This window comes from Tiliqua scincoides, chromosome 7, assembly GCF_035046505.1.
Source record: "Tiliqua scincoides isolate rTilSci1 chromosome 7, rTilSci1.hap2, whole genome shotgun sequence".
NCBI classification, from domain to species: Eukaryota; Metazoa; Chordata; class Lepidosauria; order Squamata; family Scincidae; genus Tiliqua; species Tiliqua scincoides.
In genome coordinates, this window is record NC_089827.1 from 35,933,269 (window position 1) to 35,950,191 (window position 16,923).

The 16,923-nt window shown below is 43.9% G+C and overlaps 1 protein-coding gene and 1 pseudogene across 2 annotated transcripts in view; both read right to left on the minus strand.

Moving 5' to 3' along the window:
• The window catches only part of SOX5 (SRY-box transcription factor 5), a 445,318-nt gene that overhangs the window by 182,758 nt on the left and 245,637 nt on the right, over window positions 1-16,923 (minus strand). The window lies entirely within an intron of this gene.
• LOC136658108 (5S ribosomal RNA) lies at window positions 14,952-15,068 on the minus strand (annotated as a pseudogene).

The following is a 16,923-nucleotide window of genomic DNA, read 5'->3' on the forward strand; positions in this document are numbered from 1 at the left end:
CCCAGCCACTGGTGTAGCTAGAGGGCCCCTCCCCTTCCCTTGGGAGCCATTCGCGTCCGTTTCCCCCCCCCCGCCCAAATGGCTCCAAAGGGGAGGGGGAGGGGCCATTTGCACACTGCAAGGAGGCTCCCTGCAAAACTCAGTGCGCCACCCCCCCCCCAGCTATGCCAGTGATCCCAGCAAATATAGCACGAATCAGGGAGCAGGTGAAGGACCCCTCTCTGCCTGCAGGTCAGAGGAGACAATACTAGCTAAATGGATCAATGGTCTGACAATATAAAACTTGGTCTGTCTTGCCCGAGGTGAGAGATTGCTCTGGAAATGTGAGGACATGTGATCTTTCTGTACACAAGGCATACAGTTTAGCACTGAACTGCAGCCCTTCTAGTTCTCATAAATGTGGGAAAGAAAATTGCAAGCAAGTATCTGCATATTTGAGTTTTCTCCCACTTTTCTTCACATCATGAATACAAAGTGGGTTACATGTCCAAAAAGTCAGACAGCCAATGAAAATGCTGTGGTGGTTATACAGATATAGATGCAATATAGATGTAAATATATCTGCTTGCTTTGAATGCTTTTTGAAAAATAAATTTCTCCATAAGTCTTCAAAAGGTGATAAAAGACTGAGCCCAAGGAACCTCCCAGGGGTGGGGGGAACTTCTACAACTGTGTCACTATACAGGCCTTGAATATTAAAACAGCCGAAACAGAATGTAGTTCGATTGCACTAATAGTGCTCAAAAAGTGAGTCAGATGCACACACATGTGAACAGAGCAAGTTCATTTGAGGCCTTAGAAGCTGTTCTGAGATGCCTGTTGCAAAGTAAAGAAGAGGGTGGGGAGTGGTGAGAGGTTGGTAGACAAGATAAGGAGTTCATCTGAGGTTGGCGCCTTTAGTTAACAGTGATCTTAGCCAGAGATTAAGGCACACAAATCACCACTATCTGATCTTTGTTTTATTGATACAGGTCATGAGGGTATGCATGAAGCCCCATATTTCCAGTTTTTCCAATAAGGCTGACATCCTATTGTCACTCAAGGGCATCTCTTGATTTCAGCAAGGAAGGTCTTCATGTCAAAATCCAGATAAACCCTCTCCCATATAAATTTTATCCTGTGAAACCTTGCTTTGATCACACAATGGCGAGGACAGGGCTAAACTGTTATCTCATCCCATTTGGTTTAAATCTAAATCTCATTGAGTAATTAAGGACCCAGAGGGGTGAGAATCTGTTCAGAGATGTAGCATGCTATAAATGCTGCCTTGAGAAACAGAGATAATCAAAACTAAAGAGTTTGGTTGTTTGTATTTTAAGATCAACAAACAATTTCAAATGGGCTTATGAGAAAGGACAGAATTAAATGTGACTGAGGATCATTTTGGGCTTCAGTCTCCACGAGACAATTCTTTTTTTTTCAGTTTTCTAGATTGTTTTTGGATTTTGGATGGAACTAAACAGGACTCGGATGACCTGCTACTGAAAACAGCAACCCCACATCTAGTTCTCCTGCCTTTTTCTGTAATGTTTAGTAAAGAAACTGTGATGTTGTGTCATCACATTACATATTTCCCATCCAAGTAGTAGCCAATAATGTGAGGCAGGAGTGGTAAAACATGCAGTGCCTGAGATACTATGGCAAGTGCTTTCCTTACAAATAACCCTTTCTTCTCCCTTTCTTCTGTTCTCACAAATCCTGTGTAATATAAATGATTGATTGTGACAAGAGGGTTTGCTCATATTATCCAAGCTTGGTCGATTTACCAGGACCTGCCCCCCCCCCTTTTTTTCCTGGTCCATATCCTAGGTAAACCACTGTTCCTATTTCTGCCTTTTGGGGATTCCTCATTTTAATCTAGTTAGTGTAATGTGGTAGAAACATCGTTCTTCAGGGTTCAGCCCTTTCCACAGGCCTCTAGCGTTGACCTATCTGAGTAGGGGGATGGGGTGGATTTTCTTATCTTCAATGTTCATGTATGCAAATCCATGTGCATGAATGTTACATCCCCTTGCCATGCACAGAGCAGAGCAGAACCTCCAGTAGTGTATAATGGTGGCAGTGAAGACCTCGCCAGTGATCCACTGAATGAAAAGGTGTGGGTGGGGTAATGCAAGCATGTTCCTATTTGCATCTATAAATGTTGGAGGTTATGCTATATTTTTAATCCTGTTCCCTCTTGTACAAAGAACATACACAATGGCAGCCCCAATTTAGAGGTTTTCCAGATGTCCACCTACTAATTTGCACAAGGAATGACCACTGGTCACTTATTAGGAGAAACTGTAGGGGAGATTCAGGTGTAGAAATACCCTTTTGCTGGCGGATTCATCCTTGCTGAATTTTGGTAAGAAACAGAACATAATCACATTGTGAAATTCCTGGTTTTTGCCTCTACAAAGCCCCTCCTGCTTGCTGGAAACATGACATGTATTTTATTTTATTGCCTTTCAACAGCTTATCTTCAGATAGGTGTTTAATTAACTCATAGTGGCAGTTTCGATGTGTAGCCTGAAGGATGGTAAGAAGAAAAGTATCCAAAGAGCATTGCACTTGCAGATTTTTTTTTTTTAAAGAGAGTTGTTAATTACAAAATGGAGAGCATGATCACACACGCATGTACCAATGGCACATACAATCCCACAAAGTTTTGATTGAAGGAGCAGAGACTCCCCAAGGAACTCTTTCAAAAGTGGGGTGAAAAAACCGGCAATTCAGACATGCATAGATGAGTATCCTCAGAATTCAACAGTGCTGAAATGCATTTCATTGCACAAAGTCAGCAATGTGAAACCCACAACTCTATCTTTGACCCCAATCCAGTGACAGTCATTTACAGGGAAAGCTTTGGAGAGTAGCCCCAATTATCAAAGGAGGTTGTGTATCATGGTACACCTCTATTAGCACAATGCAGCAGTGCCTGGGAATGAATTACACCAGAAGTGGGGATGCTTCAGGCATGCAAGATCTATTGCATTTTTTCACTGCATCCCTGAATGCCACCAACAGGAGCCAAGTGCAAAACAGCGGGGTAGAAGTAGAGTAAGATCTGAGATGGTGATACAGAGGATGAAGCTGATTACCTACTAACAGCCCAACCCTGAGCTGCCCAGAGTGCGGAGCTGCCATGGCACCAAAATGGCTACCGCGGCATCCAACATGCAACTAGGCAGCCCACAGTGGCTCCTCGGGAGAAGGGGACTTTGGTCCCCTCAATTCTGCAGTGGCTCTTGAGCCGGAGCAGAATCAGTGAGTCCCGTGTTGGACCATACAGCCTGACACTGGGCTCACGATCTGATGAAGTGGAGCTCCATCGGTCCCGCTCTCTTCCTGCCCTGCTCCCTCCACGGCCACGCCTCCCTCCCTCTCCCCACCCTCCCTCTCCCCAGAACACTTCTTCCCCACCTCTCCCCATCCTCACTCACCACCACCTGGCAGTTCAGGCCCAGCACCAGAATTGGCCCAGTGCAGGCTCACGCTTGGTTAGCTCTGGTGCTGGGCCCACGGTAAGAGTTCACAAACATGCCTTATGTGTGCACACCAGCAGTAAAGTAGCACACATAGTTCAGGACTGGGCCCTAAATCTCACAAACCATACATTCAAACTCTTGGATGACCTGAATACAAAAGCAGAAATTGACACTTGAGTTTCAGAGATTCTAACACAGCCATTTTCAACCACTATGCCATGGCACACTGGTGTGCCACAAGTGGTCCACTGGTGTGCCATAGGAATTTGGGGGAAGGTCTTTTATTAGTAGGGCCCATGGAAGATGTGAGCCCCCCACTGGCAGCATGGTGTGTCATGTCAATTGTCAAAAACCGGATGGTGCGCCTTGACCATTTTCGTGCCTTGTCAGTGTGCCATGAGATGAAAAAGGTTGAAAATCGCTGTTCTAACACAACCCTGAAACTGACCAGCAGAGCTGCACAAAACTTGGACATAGGAAGCAACTCATATTTTACAAGTGAAGAACACTAAATGATTAGTGTTCCCAAATTTTTTAACATCGGGACCTACTTTTTTAAGTTTCACTTTACCAGCTGCTCAAGCCTCTGTGGCTATAACAGTGATTGGGCAGCAGTGCTCCCACAAGTAGTAGGTTGTTTAACCCTTGATTCACATAGCTTAATCTACCCTATCAGTTTCATGAACCACCAAAAATTGGGTGTGACCCACTGGTGATCCACAGAGCCATAGTTTGGGAATCGCTGCATATAACAAATAAGCAGTGAGCACAAGGCCAGTTGTGGCAGAGACTTTTTTGGTCACTTGGTTTGGTTGGCAACCTTCAGTCTCGAAAGACTATGGTATAAGCCTACAGCACCCAGGATTCCCAGGTCACTTGGTATTGTGTTTTTTACTTGCTATTCAGAATCAGACATTGTTGCCAAACTACTGCAAATCACACAATGATCAACCAGTAGACCCCTATCAAGTTCTGCCCTATCAAACAGTCTGAATTCAACCATTGACCTTCAGCAGCGAGTCATGCCCCACCTTATGCAGGTTGCCCCACCAGCATCACCCATTCTCACTTAGGTTTTATTGCTTATGAGGAGAATCATGAAGAAGAGAGAGAATAAAAATAAGTGTCTGGCTGCCAGTCTGTTTCCAGGTGCCATTCTAGGTGTGGGGTGTTATCTTTAAAACACTAAAAAGGCTTTAGGATCAGGGTACCTAAAAGACATGAAATGGCCCATTCCCAAAGTTAGCAGGAGGATGATCCTACACGTTCTGCCGCTGATGCAGATTTGGCTAGACATGACATGGGCCTTCTCTGGGTGGCACCCTATATGTGGAACTCTCTGCTGTTATAGATCAGGTTGGCTTTTCTCTGCCTGTGCTTTGATGGTGGCTGGAAACCCATTCATTTATTTTGGTTTGGGGAAGGTTAGTTTGGTTTTCTGCTGCAGTTATTTTGTGGTCTTCCAGCATAACATTGATGTTATGTTGCTTTGTCTGTTCTGCTTTGTTTTAGTTTTGGGTTATATTTTAATGTCTTCTTCATTGCTATAATTTTGCTTGTAAGATGTTGTAAGCTGCCTTTGGCATGTTCCAGTCAGTATAAATGCTTAAATAAAGAAATACATTGATCTGTCCTTTCTGTACATGTCTAGTAGTATCTAGTGCAGGTTTCCTTATGCGGAGCAGCTGTTCTGAGAACTCAAACTGCCAACCGCAGAGGCAAATAGAGTGATGGACTGTGACGTTTGTTACATTGGAGAGACGCTGGACCAAGACTATTCATTCAAAAAGCTAAATGAATTAGCTTTCCCAGCATTAGTCTTATTCTCAGGACATATCCAGGGTGAGTGAATGCACATAGAGAGGGGAGCAGGAACGTAATGGCAGGTCTTGTACCCTGATCTACATGTGTTCACTTGAACGTCTGCATGGGGGTCAATACTATTCAGGCAGTGAGTTCTCTCCACATGACTGGGAGCCTTAAAAACACAGAGCTCCCAGTCATATGGAGACAGAGCTCTGAGCATACAATTGCAAATGCTTTGACTCCTCCTAGATTGTTGGCAACCTTCAGTCTCGGAAGACTATGGTATCGCGCTCTGGATGGTGGTTCTGGAACAGCGTCTAGTGTGGCTGAAAAGGCCAATTTGGGAGTGACAATCCCTTCCACACTGGGAGCAAGTGCAGTCTGTCCCTGGTCTGTCTCCCTGGCTATGGGCCTTCCTTCTTTGCCTCTTAGCCTCAGACTGTTGGCCAAGCGTCTCTTCAAACTGGGAGAGGCCATGCTGCACAGCCTGCCTCCAGGTTCACTCACCCTGGACCATATTCTGAGAACAGGAATATTGATACTGCCTTATGTAAAAGAAGTTTTACCAGCAATTGTTGTTCATTTGAGCATGCACTCATAGCTTTTCTGTCGCCTTACTATCACACCATTAAATGAAAAATGGAGGAAGGAAAATAAAAAGAGAAAAACAGAAGTCCATGGCACATCCACTTATATTTGCTAAGGACATGCTGAGCTTACATAAGCGGAGTATTGAGTTTCTTTCTCTCCTCTCCCCCCCCCTCCCCGCTTATCCCTTTTCATGAAAGCAGGTAAGTCAGTTTTAGAACGCAATAGAAAGAGACTCAGTGAACGAGGCTCTCAGTGCTGGAGCAGATCAATCTGGATCAACAATGTGGGCAGGCCTCCCGCTGACATTTAGCAGGGCTTAACGCAGCCAGTGCTGAATAAAAGCTGAACAATGGTCAAGGTGAGCCGAGGGCAGGAGATAATGAATCAAGCAGGTCACTCCGCAAGCAGGTTTCTCAGAGGAAAGGAAGGAGACATCTACGGTAAACAAAATAAAAAGGTGGGGGAAGAAGCCACTCTTTGCTGAGAAAGGAAATTACACTTCAGGAGGAAAAGAACAACATTTGGTACATAGGTTTTATTGGAGAAACTAAACAAGAGACATTAGGGATGCATATCCCCACCTTTTTTCTTTATCCTTACAGGAATTTTGAGGGAGGTAAATAAAAACTTCTTGGATGTTTTGCCTGGGGAAATCTGATTCAAATTTCACCTTAGGTGAAGTTTTCTTGGCCTTATTTGTAGAAAACTATGGTTTTGTCTTAAGCTCTTCTTTCTTTTTTGAAATCTCATGAAAACACACTTATTTGGACTGGCGGCTATCCTATACCCACTTTCCTGGGAGTAAGCTCCATTGAACACAATGAAACGTACTTCTGAGTAGACATGCATAGAATTGTGCTGTATATTATTTATTTGTTTCCAGAGATTATTATCCTGCCTTTTGATCCTCAAAAGACCCATTATCTGTTAATACAGCTGCTTTAATAAATTCTTCACTGTTTTCTGGAACCCCCTGCAGATACCTGAATCTGTGGATATGAGGGTGACTTCTGAGTCTTCTGAGCCCCACAGAGACCACATGCATCTGCTGGGCTCAGAATGACTGAAACAAGCTTAAAAAAATATCACTTCCAGTTTTTTCAGCAAAACTGGAAGTGATGCTTTTATTATTAAAAAGGCATTATGAGGGCTGGGGAAGTGACATAAAAATGTCACTTCCATAAGACCCTCCAGAGAGAGGGGCGCACCACTCCCCTCACCTCTGGAGGGGGTGATTGGGGGGCCCAATGGATCCCCGATCCACAGATAAGTGAAACGTGATCTGCAGATCCCCCTGTATACCTATTGCTGTATTATGATTGACTTTTTAAACTTCTTATATTTTTATGATTAACCTTTTTTATCAGATTTTGTTGCTTTTTGACTGAATGGCAAGAGGCAACTTAGGCAAGATGCAACCTAAAAGCGCACTGAACTGGTGTAGGCCCCCCATTAGGCACGTTTACACTGACTTAGGAATCAGCTGGACCAGTGCAAAGGCTTGTACTGGACTGATGAGGTACGTCTGAACTGGGTGGCACAGAGAGTGGGAGAGACAGGGGGCTTTTCAGGGGAGGGGTGTTTTTGGATGGGGGAAGGCGGAATAGGAGGCAGATCGGGCCCAGGACGGGCTGTGATCAGCAGCTACAGCATGCTTCAAACCCTAACCCTCACTCCTGGGCCTTGCAGCCTTATACAGGCTGCTCAGATTTGTGCCAGCTAAATAGCTGGCACAGATCTAAGTAGCCCCATATGGGTGGCTATGGGACTCAACAAGGGGTAAGGGGTAAGGGGAAAAATATCCCCTTACTCTAAGGTGACCTCCAGCCTGCAATTAACCTACACTGGACAGAGTGCAGGCTACGTGGCCTGCGTGTTCCGGCGCAGGTTAAGAACACCTATTTTATTTTGGGGGCTGTTAAAAATAAAGGAAAACCACTTCCTTATTAGATTACAGTAGGATAGCACAAAGCCCTGGTGAACCATCAAGACTAAACAGGTACCTCTCTTCAGTTGTACTGCAGGCCATACATGGTACAATCAGTTTTGTTCATCATTTGACAAAGTAATTCTTTTATCATTTGATAAACCACACTAATATACAGTCAATCCTCCTTATATGTGAATTTGCTACTTGTGAATTAGCATATCCTTGAGGGATTGCAACCTGCCTCATATTTCCCGTGACCTCTTCCTCCATATCTGCGAGGTTGGTAGCAAAACAGCCCCGCAGAGGAAGGGGCTGGTGCCTGAAAACTGCAACCTCGCATTGCACCCTCCTCATCACTGTCCCCTGCTGTTGCCTTGCATTGGCCAAGCTGCTCCACTCTCCTCGGATTTGTGCCACCTCCTGAAGTTGTGGCTCTATCTGCATTCCTCGGGGCTTGGTTTATAACAGTTACCCCGGGGCTTGTCAGAGCTCCTTGGATCTCATGTTTCTTCCTTGGCACTTTACTTTTCCTTTTTGTCCCTCATCATAGTGGCTGCTCCTTTGTGAGCTTTTCCATCTTGCAGAGGCTAAGGCTGTTTGCAAAGTCATTTTGCAGACTTCTAGACATTTGGAGAGAATTTTTACTGTGATCTGTGATGCTGTGTGATCTTGATCTCCCCTCTCCCCCAGGCAAATCCAGGCTGCAGCCCTCTGCAAGGGAGGCAAATGCCTTTTGTTGCATTTCCTGTGGCTGTTTTGCAAATGTTATGTCATGCAAATGTGGGGTAACAACACTTTATTGCAATTTTAAAACAAACACTCTGCTTCTCTTTCTTGTGCTGCACTTTTGAGGACCTTAGAAAACCAAGCAAGGTTCACTGAAATGCAGGGATGGGAATTTGGCACTCACTTTGGTGAGACACAAGTTGACACAAGTTGAGTTCCAAATCTCCACCCCCTCAACTCGACCCCTCAACTTGACTAGCATGAGTCCTAGCAGACGCCTTTTGCTGACTTGCATCCTGAAATTCTCAAGTCATTTGGATTACAATCAGAGTCTTTTGGGTCAGGCACACCAGGGCATGGACTAAAAGGGATTGGGAGGCATCTGAGTTAGGCAAGGCAGGAACAGAAGGGTTGGACAGCGGGAGGGGACAGAAGTAGCAAGCAGGAGAAGGGTTGCACAGCAGCAGCTGGGAGACTTATGTTAAGAGTATGATCTTTTGCAGTTCTACTCAGAAGTAGTCCTATTGCCTGTCACTCAGTGAGGCAGCGTCTTCCTCCCAGGTAACAATGAGGAACTAGCTAGAGCTATGAGGAACTGCTTCCTGGCTTCCACATATCCTTTTTCCCCCCCTCCATGAGGTGTCCCCATCAGGTGTATCACACACCGAAAAAAGTAAGCAAGCACACCCAGACATGGACAGATTTGAGTCTGCAAATGTGGGGACTCATTTCCAAGTTACTGGCTCAAACTCGTTTTTGCCCGAGTCAGTGACATGCCAGACTCAAGTGTATATGAGTCAGCAAAAAACATGTGTTTTTGTGACTTGGAGTGACTTGGAGTTGAGTCACCTGACTCAAGTTCCCATTTCTGCTGAAATGTGAGACTCATAAGATTTCTGATGAAACTTTTTATGGATCTATTCCTGGTGGTAAAAAGCAGGGCTAGAGATGGAGTACAGGCAAAATTGGCCATGCACCACCTCTGCATGCTAATGGGAGAGAGTGTGTCAATCCGTTTCCTGGGAAAGAAGTCCTGAGATGAAGAACTAAACACGCTTCTACTCCCTTGCTGCTGACAATATTTCAGCCTTAAGACCTTATGATGAACTAATTGCTGCCCAGTGGTGAATGCTTTCAGGAGCATCCCGGAAGGAAAGTTAGGATGCTTAACAAACCAAGATATGCACTGGTGCAGCAATGACCTGTTGAGAAAGATGACAGGGTGTTAACTGCTTCCTTGCTGAGCTGTGTGAAAGACTCTCCTTGTGTTGAATGGACTGTGCAAAAGGCACCAAACAGATTGCATGATCAGAAGGAGCTAATGGAGGCTTAATTTATCTTTGCAGTGTCTGTACAGATGTTTAGGTTATTAGCTTGCTGGAAGTTAGGTCCAGGAAGAAGGGCAAAGCACCCCCTCCCCACTGCTTAACTCTGAGGCCTTGTAGTTGGGCCAGCAATTAGATGTTGATGTTGAACTGCCCTTGCTATCACTCAGCACCACAGACTTCAAGGAAAGATGCAGGTTCATTAAAAAAAACAAAAACCCTTTATTGGCGAATAACATACAGTGATAAAACAGAATATTATACAGTAAATGCAATATGATAATATACAGTATTGCATGACAAAAGATTCATGAGTTAGGCTGGTGCAAGGGACCCTCCAGCCTAGGATGGTCACAAACGTGCCAAAAACCACATTTGCACCTGCTCGGCAGCAAGCCGCACCAGTGCATGGAGGTGTGCTGGCACATGGAGGCTGCATCTAGCCTCCGTGGCAGCTTGCGAGGCGAGCCTTGCGCTGGCCAAGCTGCTCCACTCTCCTCGGACTTGTGCCACCTCCTGAAGTGGTGGAAGTCCGAGGAGACACACAGGGAATGCAGTGGCTTACCCAGGGGTAAGGGGAAGCGCTTCCCCTTACCTCTGTCTGAGCCACTTTGGCACCCTATCTCACGCAGGGTATAGCACAAGCCTCCTGGCTTGCCTGTTCCAGCGCAAGATAGGATCGCACGGTCAGTTTCATAACGTCCATACAGTATGTAGTGAAGAGAGTCTCCTTGCACCTAATGCCATTTTTCTCACAGTATCAATGATTTGGTATCTGCTAATTTGGTATCCACTAGGATTTCCATGAACCTAAAACGAGAGGATTTGACAAGGAAAAGACCAGGAAAACTGTGTCATGCTCTAAACCAGGGTTTTTCAAACTGTGGGTCACGGCCCACTCGGTGGATCATGACCTGATTGCTGGTGGGTCACGAAGCTGTAGCTGATAAGTTGATAGGTGAATGCATGAAGCCCTGTGCTCAGGTCAGGCAAAGAGGAATGCAAGACCACCAGAATAGTCCCAATCTGATGAAAGTGGAGCCCAACAAATGCTCAATAAATGCTCCAGAAGGCCCCCCTCCCAATAAAAAGAGAGGCTTGAGCTGGTCCGGTGAATTTTTTTTTCTTTTTTAGACTTGTCAAGCTAGGTGGGTCCTGATTGTGATATGTTTTAAATATAAGAACTTAAATTGAACTGGGCACTGGGTAGGAATGAAGTATTTTTCTGTGTGTGTGTGTGCGTGCGTGCATGTGCGCGCGCACACGCATGTGTGTTACTACATGCAGGCTACAGAGAAAATTCACATGGAACAGGGCTTAAACAAAATCACGTATTTTAATTATTTTAATTCGCTTGACAATGTCACTTCCGGCCATGACATTGATTCCAGTGGTCCTGGACAGATTGTCATTCTAAAAAATGGGTCCCTAAACAAAAATATGAAATTATAAAAAAAACTTCCCTCTATTGCTGAAGCACTTGGTGCACAAGGGGAGCACTTTGGACAGCCAATCTCTTGTCTCTCACAACACGTATGGCAAGATATTTTGGTAACTGTCTTCTCAGAATTTTCATTGCAAGCGAACTGTCCTAGGAGGACTCCACAAATACCCAATCTCTACCTCACCACCCCAACAGGTAAGGAAAGAGGGGGCAAGGGAATCCCATGCTGGAATGTATTGATGCTGCATCTCCCTCTCATTTCTCTACCACTCATTCTGACCCTCCAAGATTATCAAATGTGCTTCCGCTATCAACTGTGTTGCCTAACCAGACATTCTTACTGCAATAGCTGGGAGTTCCTGTTCCTTTTTATGGAAATGTGTGTGTGTAGAGTCCATGGGGCATCTACACCCCCCTGCCAGCCACTCACTGGCCCTGCATCTGCCCCTGCTTAGTTCCCAACATGGGTACTGTTTAGACTCAGTGACTGGTTCCTTTGACATCACAGTGATGACACATAGATGTTGTATGGATGATGTGCTGACATCATAACAATATATGGATGTCACACAGATGATGCACTAACTTCATGGCAGTGACACATGGATGTTTCATAGATGATGCATCACTCCAGTGATGACACATAAATGTCAAGCTGATGACATGCTGATGTCATGGTGATAATGCATTGATGTCATGACAATCAAGTGTTGTCATCATGACACCACTCTGACAGGTTGTGTCCAAGTTTCCATGGATGCTGGTGGTGTTACTGAGAAGAGCTGAATGAGCATTTTTTTTTTTTTTTGCCAGGATGGCCAGGCGTTTGACCCATGTTGTGCTGGCCATTGGTGTGCCACTGGTGTGGCATTGCCAGGATGGACTTAGAATATGAGAGATGTCATGCAAGGGTTCTTGTGATGTCAATGACATATCTGAATAGGACTGGGCTTTTAGGATTTCATCCACTATGCACTGGAATTCCTTGCTGGAATTGGGGAAGAAAATAATTTTCAGTTCAAGGTTCAAGGGTTCAGTTTCAAGCAATAATTTGAACTGGAATTTAAGGCTTAGTGAGACCTGCAGAAAGGGGGATTGTTTAATGGGTGGGGGGATTGAGATAAGAAACATAAAGGCCGGCAGACATAGCTAGGAAGATTTGAAACAGAGCGAGTGAGACTTATGAATATCTTAATACAGAAAGGGAAACAAAGAAAGATGTGACAGTTTAATGCTGAAGATTCACACTCAGCACTTGAAACTTACTAGTGCAGGGGTGGCTAAACCATGGCTTGCAAGCCACATGTAGCTCCTTGATATATAATGTGCAGCTCGCAGAAATATGTTGGCTGAGCTCCTTTTTGCATCACAATTTGATTTTCTCTGTAAACTGCTTTGTGAACTTTTCGTTGAAAAGCAGTATATAAATACTGTTAATAATAATAATAATAACAATAACAATAACAATAATTGTTATTGTTATTGTTATTGTTTTCTCAATTACCAGGTATAAACTGGAGTCCACTGGTTAAAACATATATTTAATGTTTATGGTGAGTAAATATATTGAAAAATTTAAATGCTTCTTAAAGCTCTCAAACATCTGAAGTTTATCGTACGTTAAGCAGGTTTTGCCACCCCTATACTGACCCAGGGCATCCTTACTCTCTGGGAAGCCCCACTCAGCCTCATGGGACTCAGAGCTCAAGCCTATGCAACTCTATTCTGAAGCAAGGCCCACTGATGGCAAGGGACTTATTTCTAGGTATGTGAGTATAGGATGGCAGCCCTATTGCAGGACCCTCTTGTTTCTCTGAAGGAAGGAAACAAATATGCAACATGAAAACATACAGATGTACTTGCTATATATTTAGGCTTCATATAAAACAATAAAAATCTAGTACATAGAATGTGTAAAATGATTTACTTTCTCCCTCTAAAGAGGTGTTTTAGGTAACAAGAAAATTAGGCTTCTTGCTTCTGTTTTCTTTTTAATGTTTTTGCGGGTTGTTTACTTACTGTTCCTATCACACAGATTAAGTCAAATTATCTAGTGATGCAACTCCACTGGCTGCATATTCCTTTACTGCCAACACTCTTGGTTCAGTATTGCCAACCTCTTGGTGTTTATTATCCATGAGTCAGGAAACAACATTTATTGGGACTGGCTAGAAAGTTAGGAAGGTGTTATTTTCCTTAAAGCATCCAAAGAAGTTTTTGGTATTTTCACATTCATCTCTGGGTTTCCAATCCTGCACAATACATTCAGTAAATATCTTCTAGGGTTTTTTTTTTTCCCCTCCCTTGACAACAATACAAACTAGAAAGTTACACTGTAATTGACGATTTTCATTATTTCAGCAGCAGGAGATTTTAGTAATAATTACACATTAACGTGAGATTTGCATGCGAGAACGTCATAAAATCAGGAGTGTTGGCAGCCAACAGACTGGTGAGATTCCATGCCAACTATGTACAATTTATTGTCACTTCCTGGTTCTTCTTTCCTTAAAGCATTCTACGCACTCGTTATATAAAATATGCAGAACTCACACGGCACAAACAGAAATGCATGATCACACTCATGCAAGTTTTCATCATCAAGGACTTACCACATGGTTTTTTGTATGTGAAGAAAAAAAAACAACCCTGAATAATGAATAAGAGTAAAGAGGAAAAAAGCTAGGAAGCTGTGATGACACTGGAGAAGAATACGTGGATATTAATTTGGAATTATATCCAGTGCAGAATCATATCCACAAAGCTGAATGAAAAAGCTCTCAGCAATGCACCATTATGTTTACTGAGATGTTTAACTTCCAGTTTGTTTTAAACATTAAAATGCTTTGAATGTATATGATCTAATTTGCATAGATTTCCAATATATAGTTTGAAATTTTATCTATCCATCTAAATGAAAACTACAATACAAATAACATCTTTTGTCATCTCAATTATTTAATCAATTTATTATTATTACTCCAATTATTAAGAATATGTTTATACATATATGTTTATACTGCTGTTCAACAAAAAGTAGCTCACAAAGCAATTTAAATAGCAAAATAGATCAGTAAAGGGTTTCCTGTTGCCAAACAGCTCACAGTCTAAAAAAAGATTCAGAAGAGAGTGGCAACAGCCACTGAAAAAGATGCTAGGCTGGAGTGAAAAAGACAGTTGTTCTCCCCTGCTAAATATAAGAGGAATTTAAAAAAATGTGTCTTTGCCCAGTAAGCAGGAGAATTTATATTCCACCCTGCATTTTAAGGACATATTCTGGAAAGCTTATAAAACGAACTCTGGAACAAAACAAATTAAAAAAAAAACACCAATAACAAACACCAACAAACAGGATAAGTAACATCAATTTTAAAAAAATTTCCCATCGCAGAATCAAAGATTAAAAAGTCTACTGGATGCCAAAAACACATCAAGGAGGCAGTAGGCAATGCTTCTGGGGGAAAATTACACTCAAGGCCATATCATCAGCTAACGACTGTTTCCAAATGCTTTTCACAGGCAGCCCCATGTATAACTTATACTGAAAGACTTGATTCAATTTGGAACCAAATTTACCTTTGGCAGGGCCCGACTGCCTCATCAACTATCTCAGGCCTCAGGGCGGTTGGCAACCTTCAGTCTCGAAAGACGATGGTATAAGCCTACAGCACCCGGTATTCCCAGGCAGTCCCCCATCCAAGTACTAACCAGGCCTGACCCTGCTTAGCTTCCGAGATCAGACAAGATCGGGCATGTGCAGGGTAACAGTTGCTGCCTCAGCACTCTGGGGTATCTGACATGGGGGGGAAGGGCTGAAAAGATCCGGCCTCAACAAACATGTGCAAAGTGCTGCTAACTTTGAAAAGTTATATCATCAGCTCCATGCTTATTGAGGGCCCAATCCTAACATGGGTCTGGGCCGGCACTGGCTGTTGCAAAGGTGCTCCAGTGAGCACTGGCCCAATGCCAGTTAGCGCTGAGCCCAATGCCAGAAGGACACTGCCCAGAGCACGGTAAGAGCTCTGCATGGCTGTGAAGACCTTGCAGCAGGGAGCAGTGGCGGACCTTCCATTCATTCAAATCTGCGCCGGCAAAATAGCTGGCACAGACTTGAGAATTACCATTGCAGGGCTGGGGCTTTCCCCAGGAAAGGGGACGAATGGAGGTCCCCCAAGGAGACCTCCAGCAGTGCAGAAATGCCACTGCATGCAGCAGTTGCCAGTTTCATACTGCTGCATTCAGCAGAGCTGCCAGGGATAGGATTGGGCTCTTAAAGGCTCTGCACATTTATATAAAGCAACGAGAAGTAAAAGGTCAGGGCAAAAAAAGGGCTGGAGCATACATTCAAGTTGACGGCCAAATGGTAAATCCATAAGAGGGAGAGGGAAGAGCAGGATTCCTACAACTTAATTGACAGTTTAGGGGACTAAAAGGATTAAGGTTCTTTAGCCACACTGAGATATGTAAACTGAAAGGAGCGGTGCATTGTGGGAAATGTACGTTGCTAAAGCTTTCTTCCATAATCTAAATGAAGACCAATCAGGAGTTCAAGGAAGTGTCCTTCATATAAGATTTCACTATCCTTCAGAAGCTAAGAACCTTAGAGATAAGAACCAAACTTGCTACCCTAATCTGTATTTCTGGGGGAAAACAGGGGAGGGGTGGGATTTGGGTACATAAGCTGAGTATCTTATGGTCCACTTTTCACAAGGGCTGGAGAGAATTAGATCTGAGTAGGTTTATCTCAATCGAACTTCGGTAACTGCAGTTATTATTATTTTTTAAAATACAAATCCATATTTTAACCAGTAAAATTAAATCCCTTCTTTTCCTGCGAAAACTCAGATAAGTTAGCGCCTCTCTGCTTTCTCCATTTTCCAGGTATTATGTCACTGCACATTAGTATGTGTCTATACACCGTGACTTTGTCCCCTGCTAATGCAAAAGCTTGGAAAACATGGAGCCTGACAGATAATTTCAGAGCATTTTCTTTTTCTCGTTTTACTGTAACCAGGCATTTATCCTTCCTTGGTTTTGACATTTCCATTGAGACACAGTCCCAACATGAAGAAAATCAGCCTTTCAAATGCAAAAACCTCCTCAAAGCAACACAGGGTTGTGAAGCTGATTTGGGGGGCAGGTGGGCTTTGGGTGTCATTCATGCCTCACGCTGCTTCCCTGTCTATCCAAATCCATGCGCAGTCTTGAGATAAGTTTCTTGGGTTGCACCACCAGCAAGATCCCTCACTTTGCTCAAAGGCGAATAATCCCAGTACCATATGAAGGGTTGATAACACACGATTGAGGGAAGTATGGCAAGCAAGAAGAGGAGAGGGACATTTAAGTTACAAAAGATGATGTCAGGAGAAAGCTGCATTTCTTATCTGGTGGAGGTTTACCTCCTGCTGTTGTCAGAGATACCTGGAGAGTTGCTTGACACATGCAAACCTGCTGAGTTATCGTCCTCTCCACACAAAACCTCCCACAATGGGGATCATATAGAGAAACTGTTATGAAGCAGCCTATTGTATAGTCCCACCCATGAGGCCAATTCATGATGACCACCTCACAGGCAGCAGACGGGCAGCGGGTGCCCACCCCCATATTTCCACCCACCTCCACCGCTGCAGC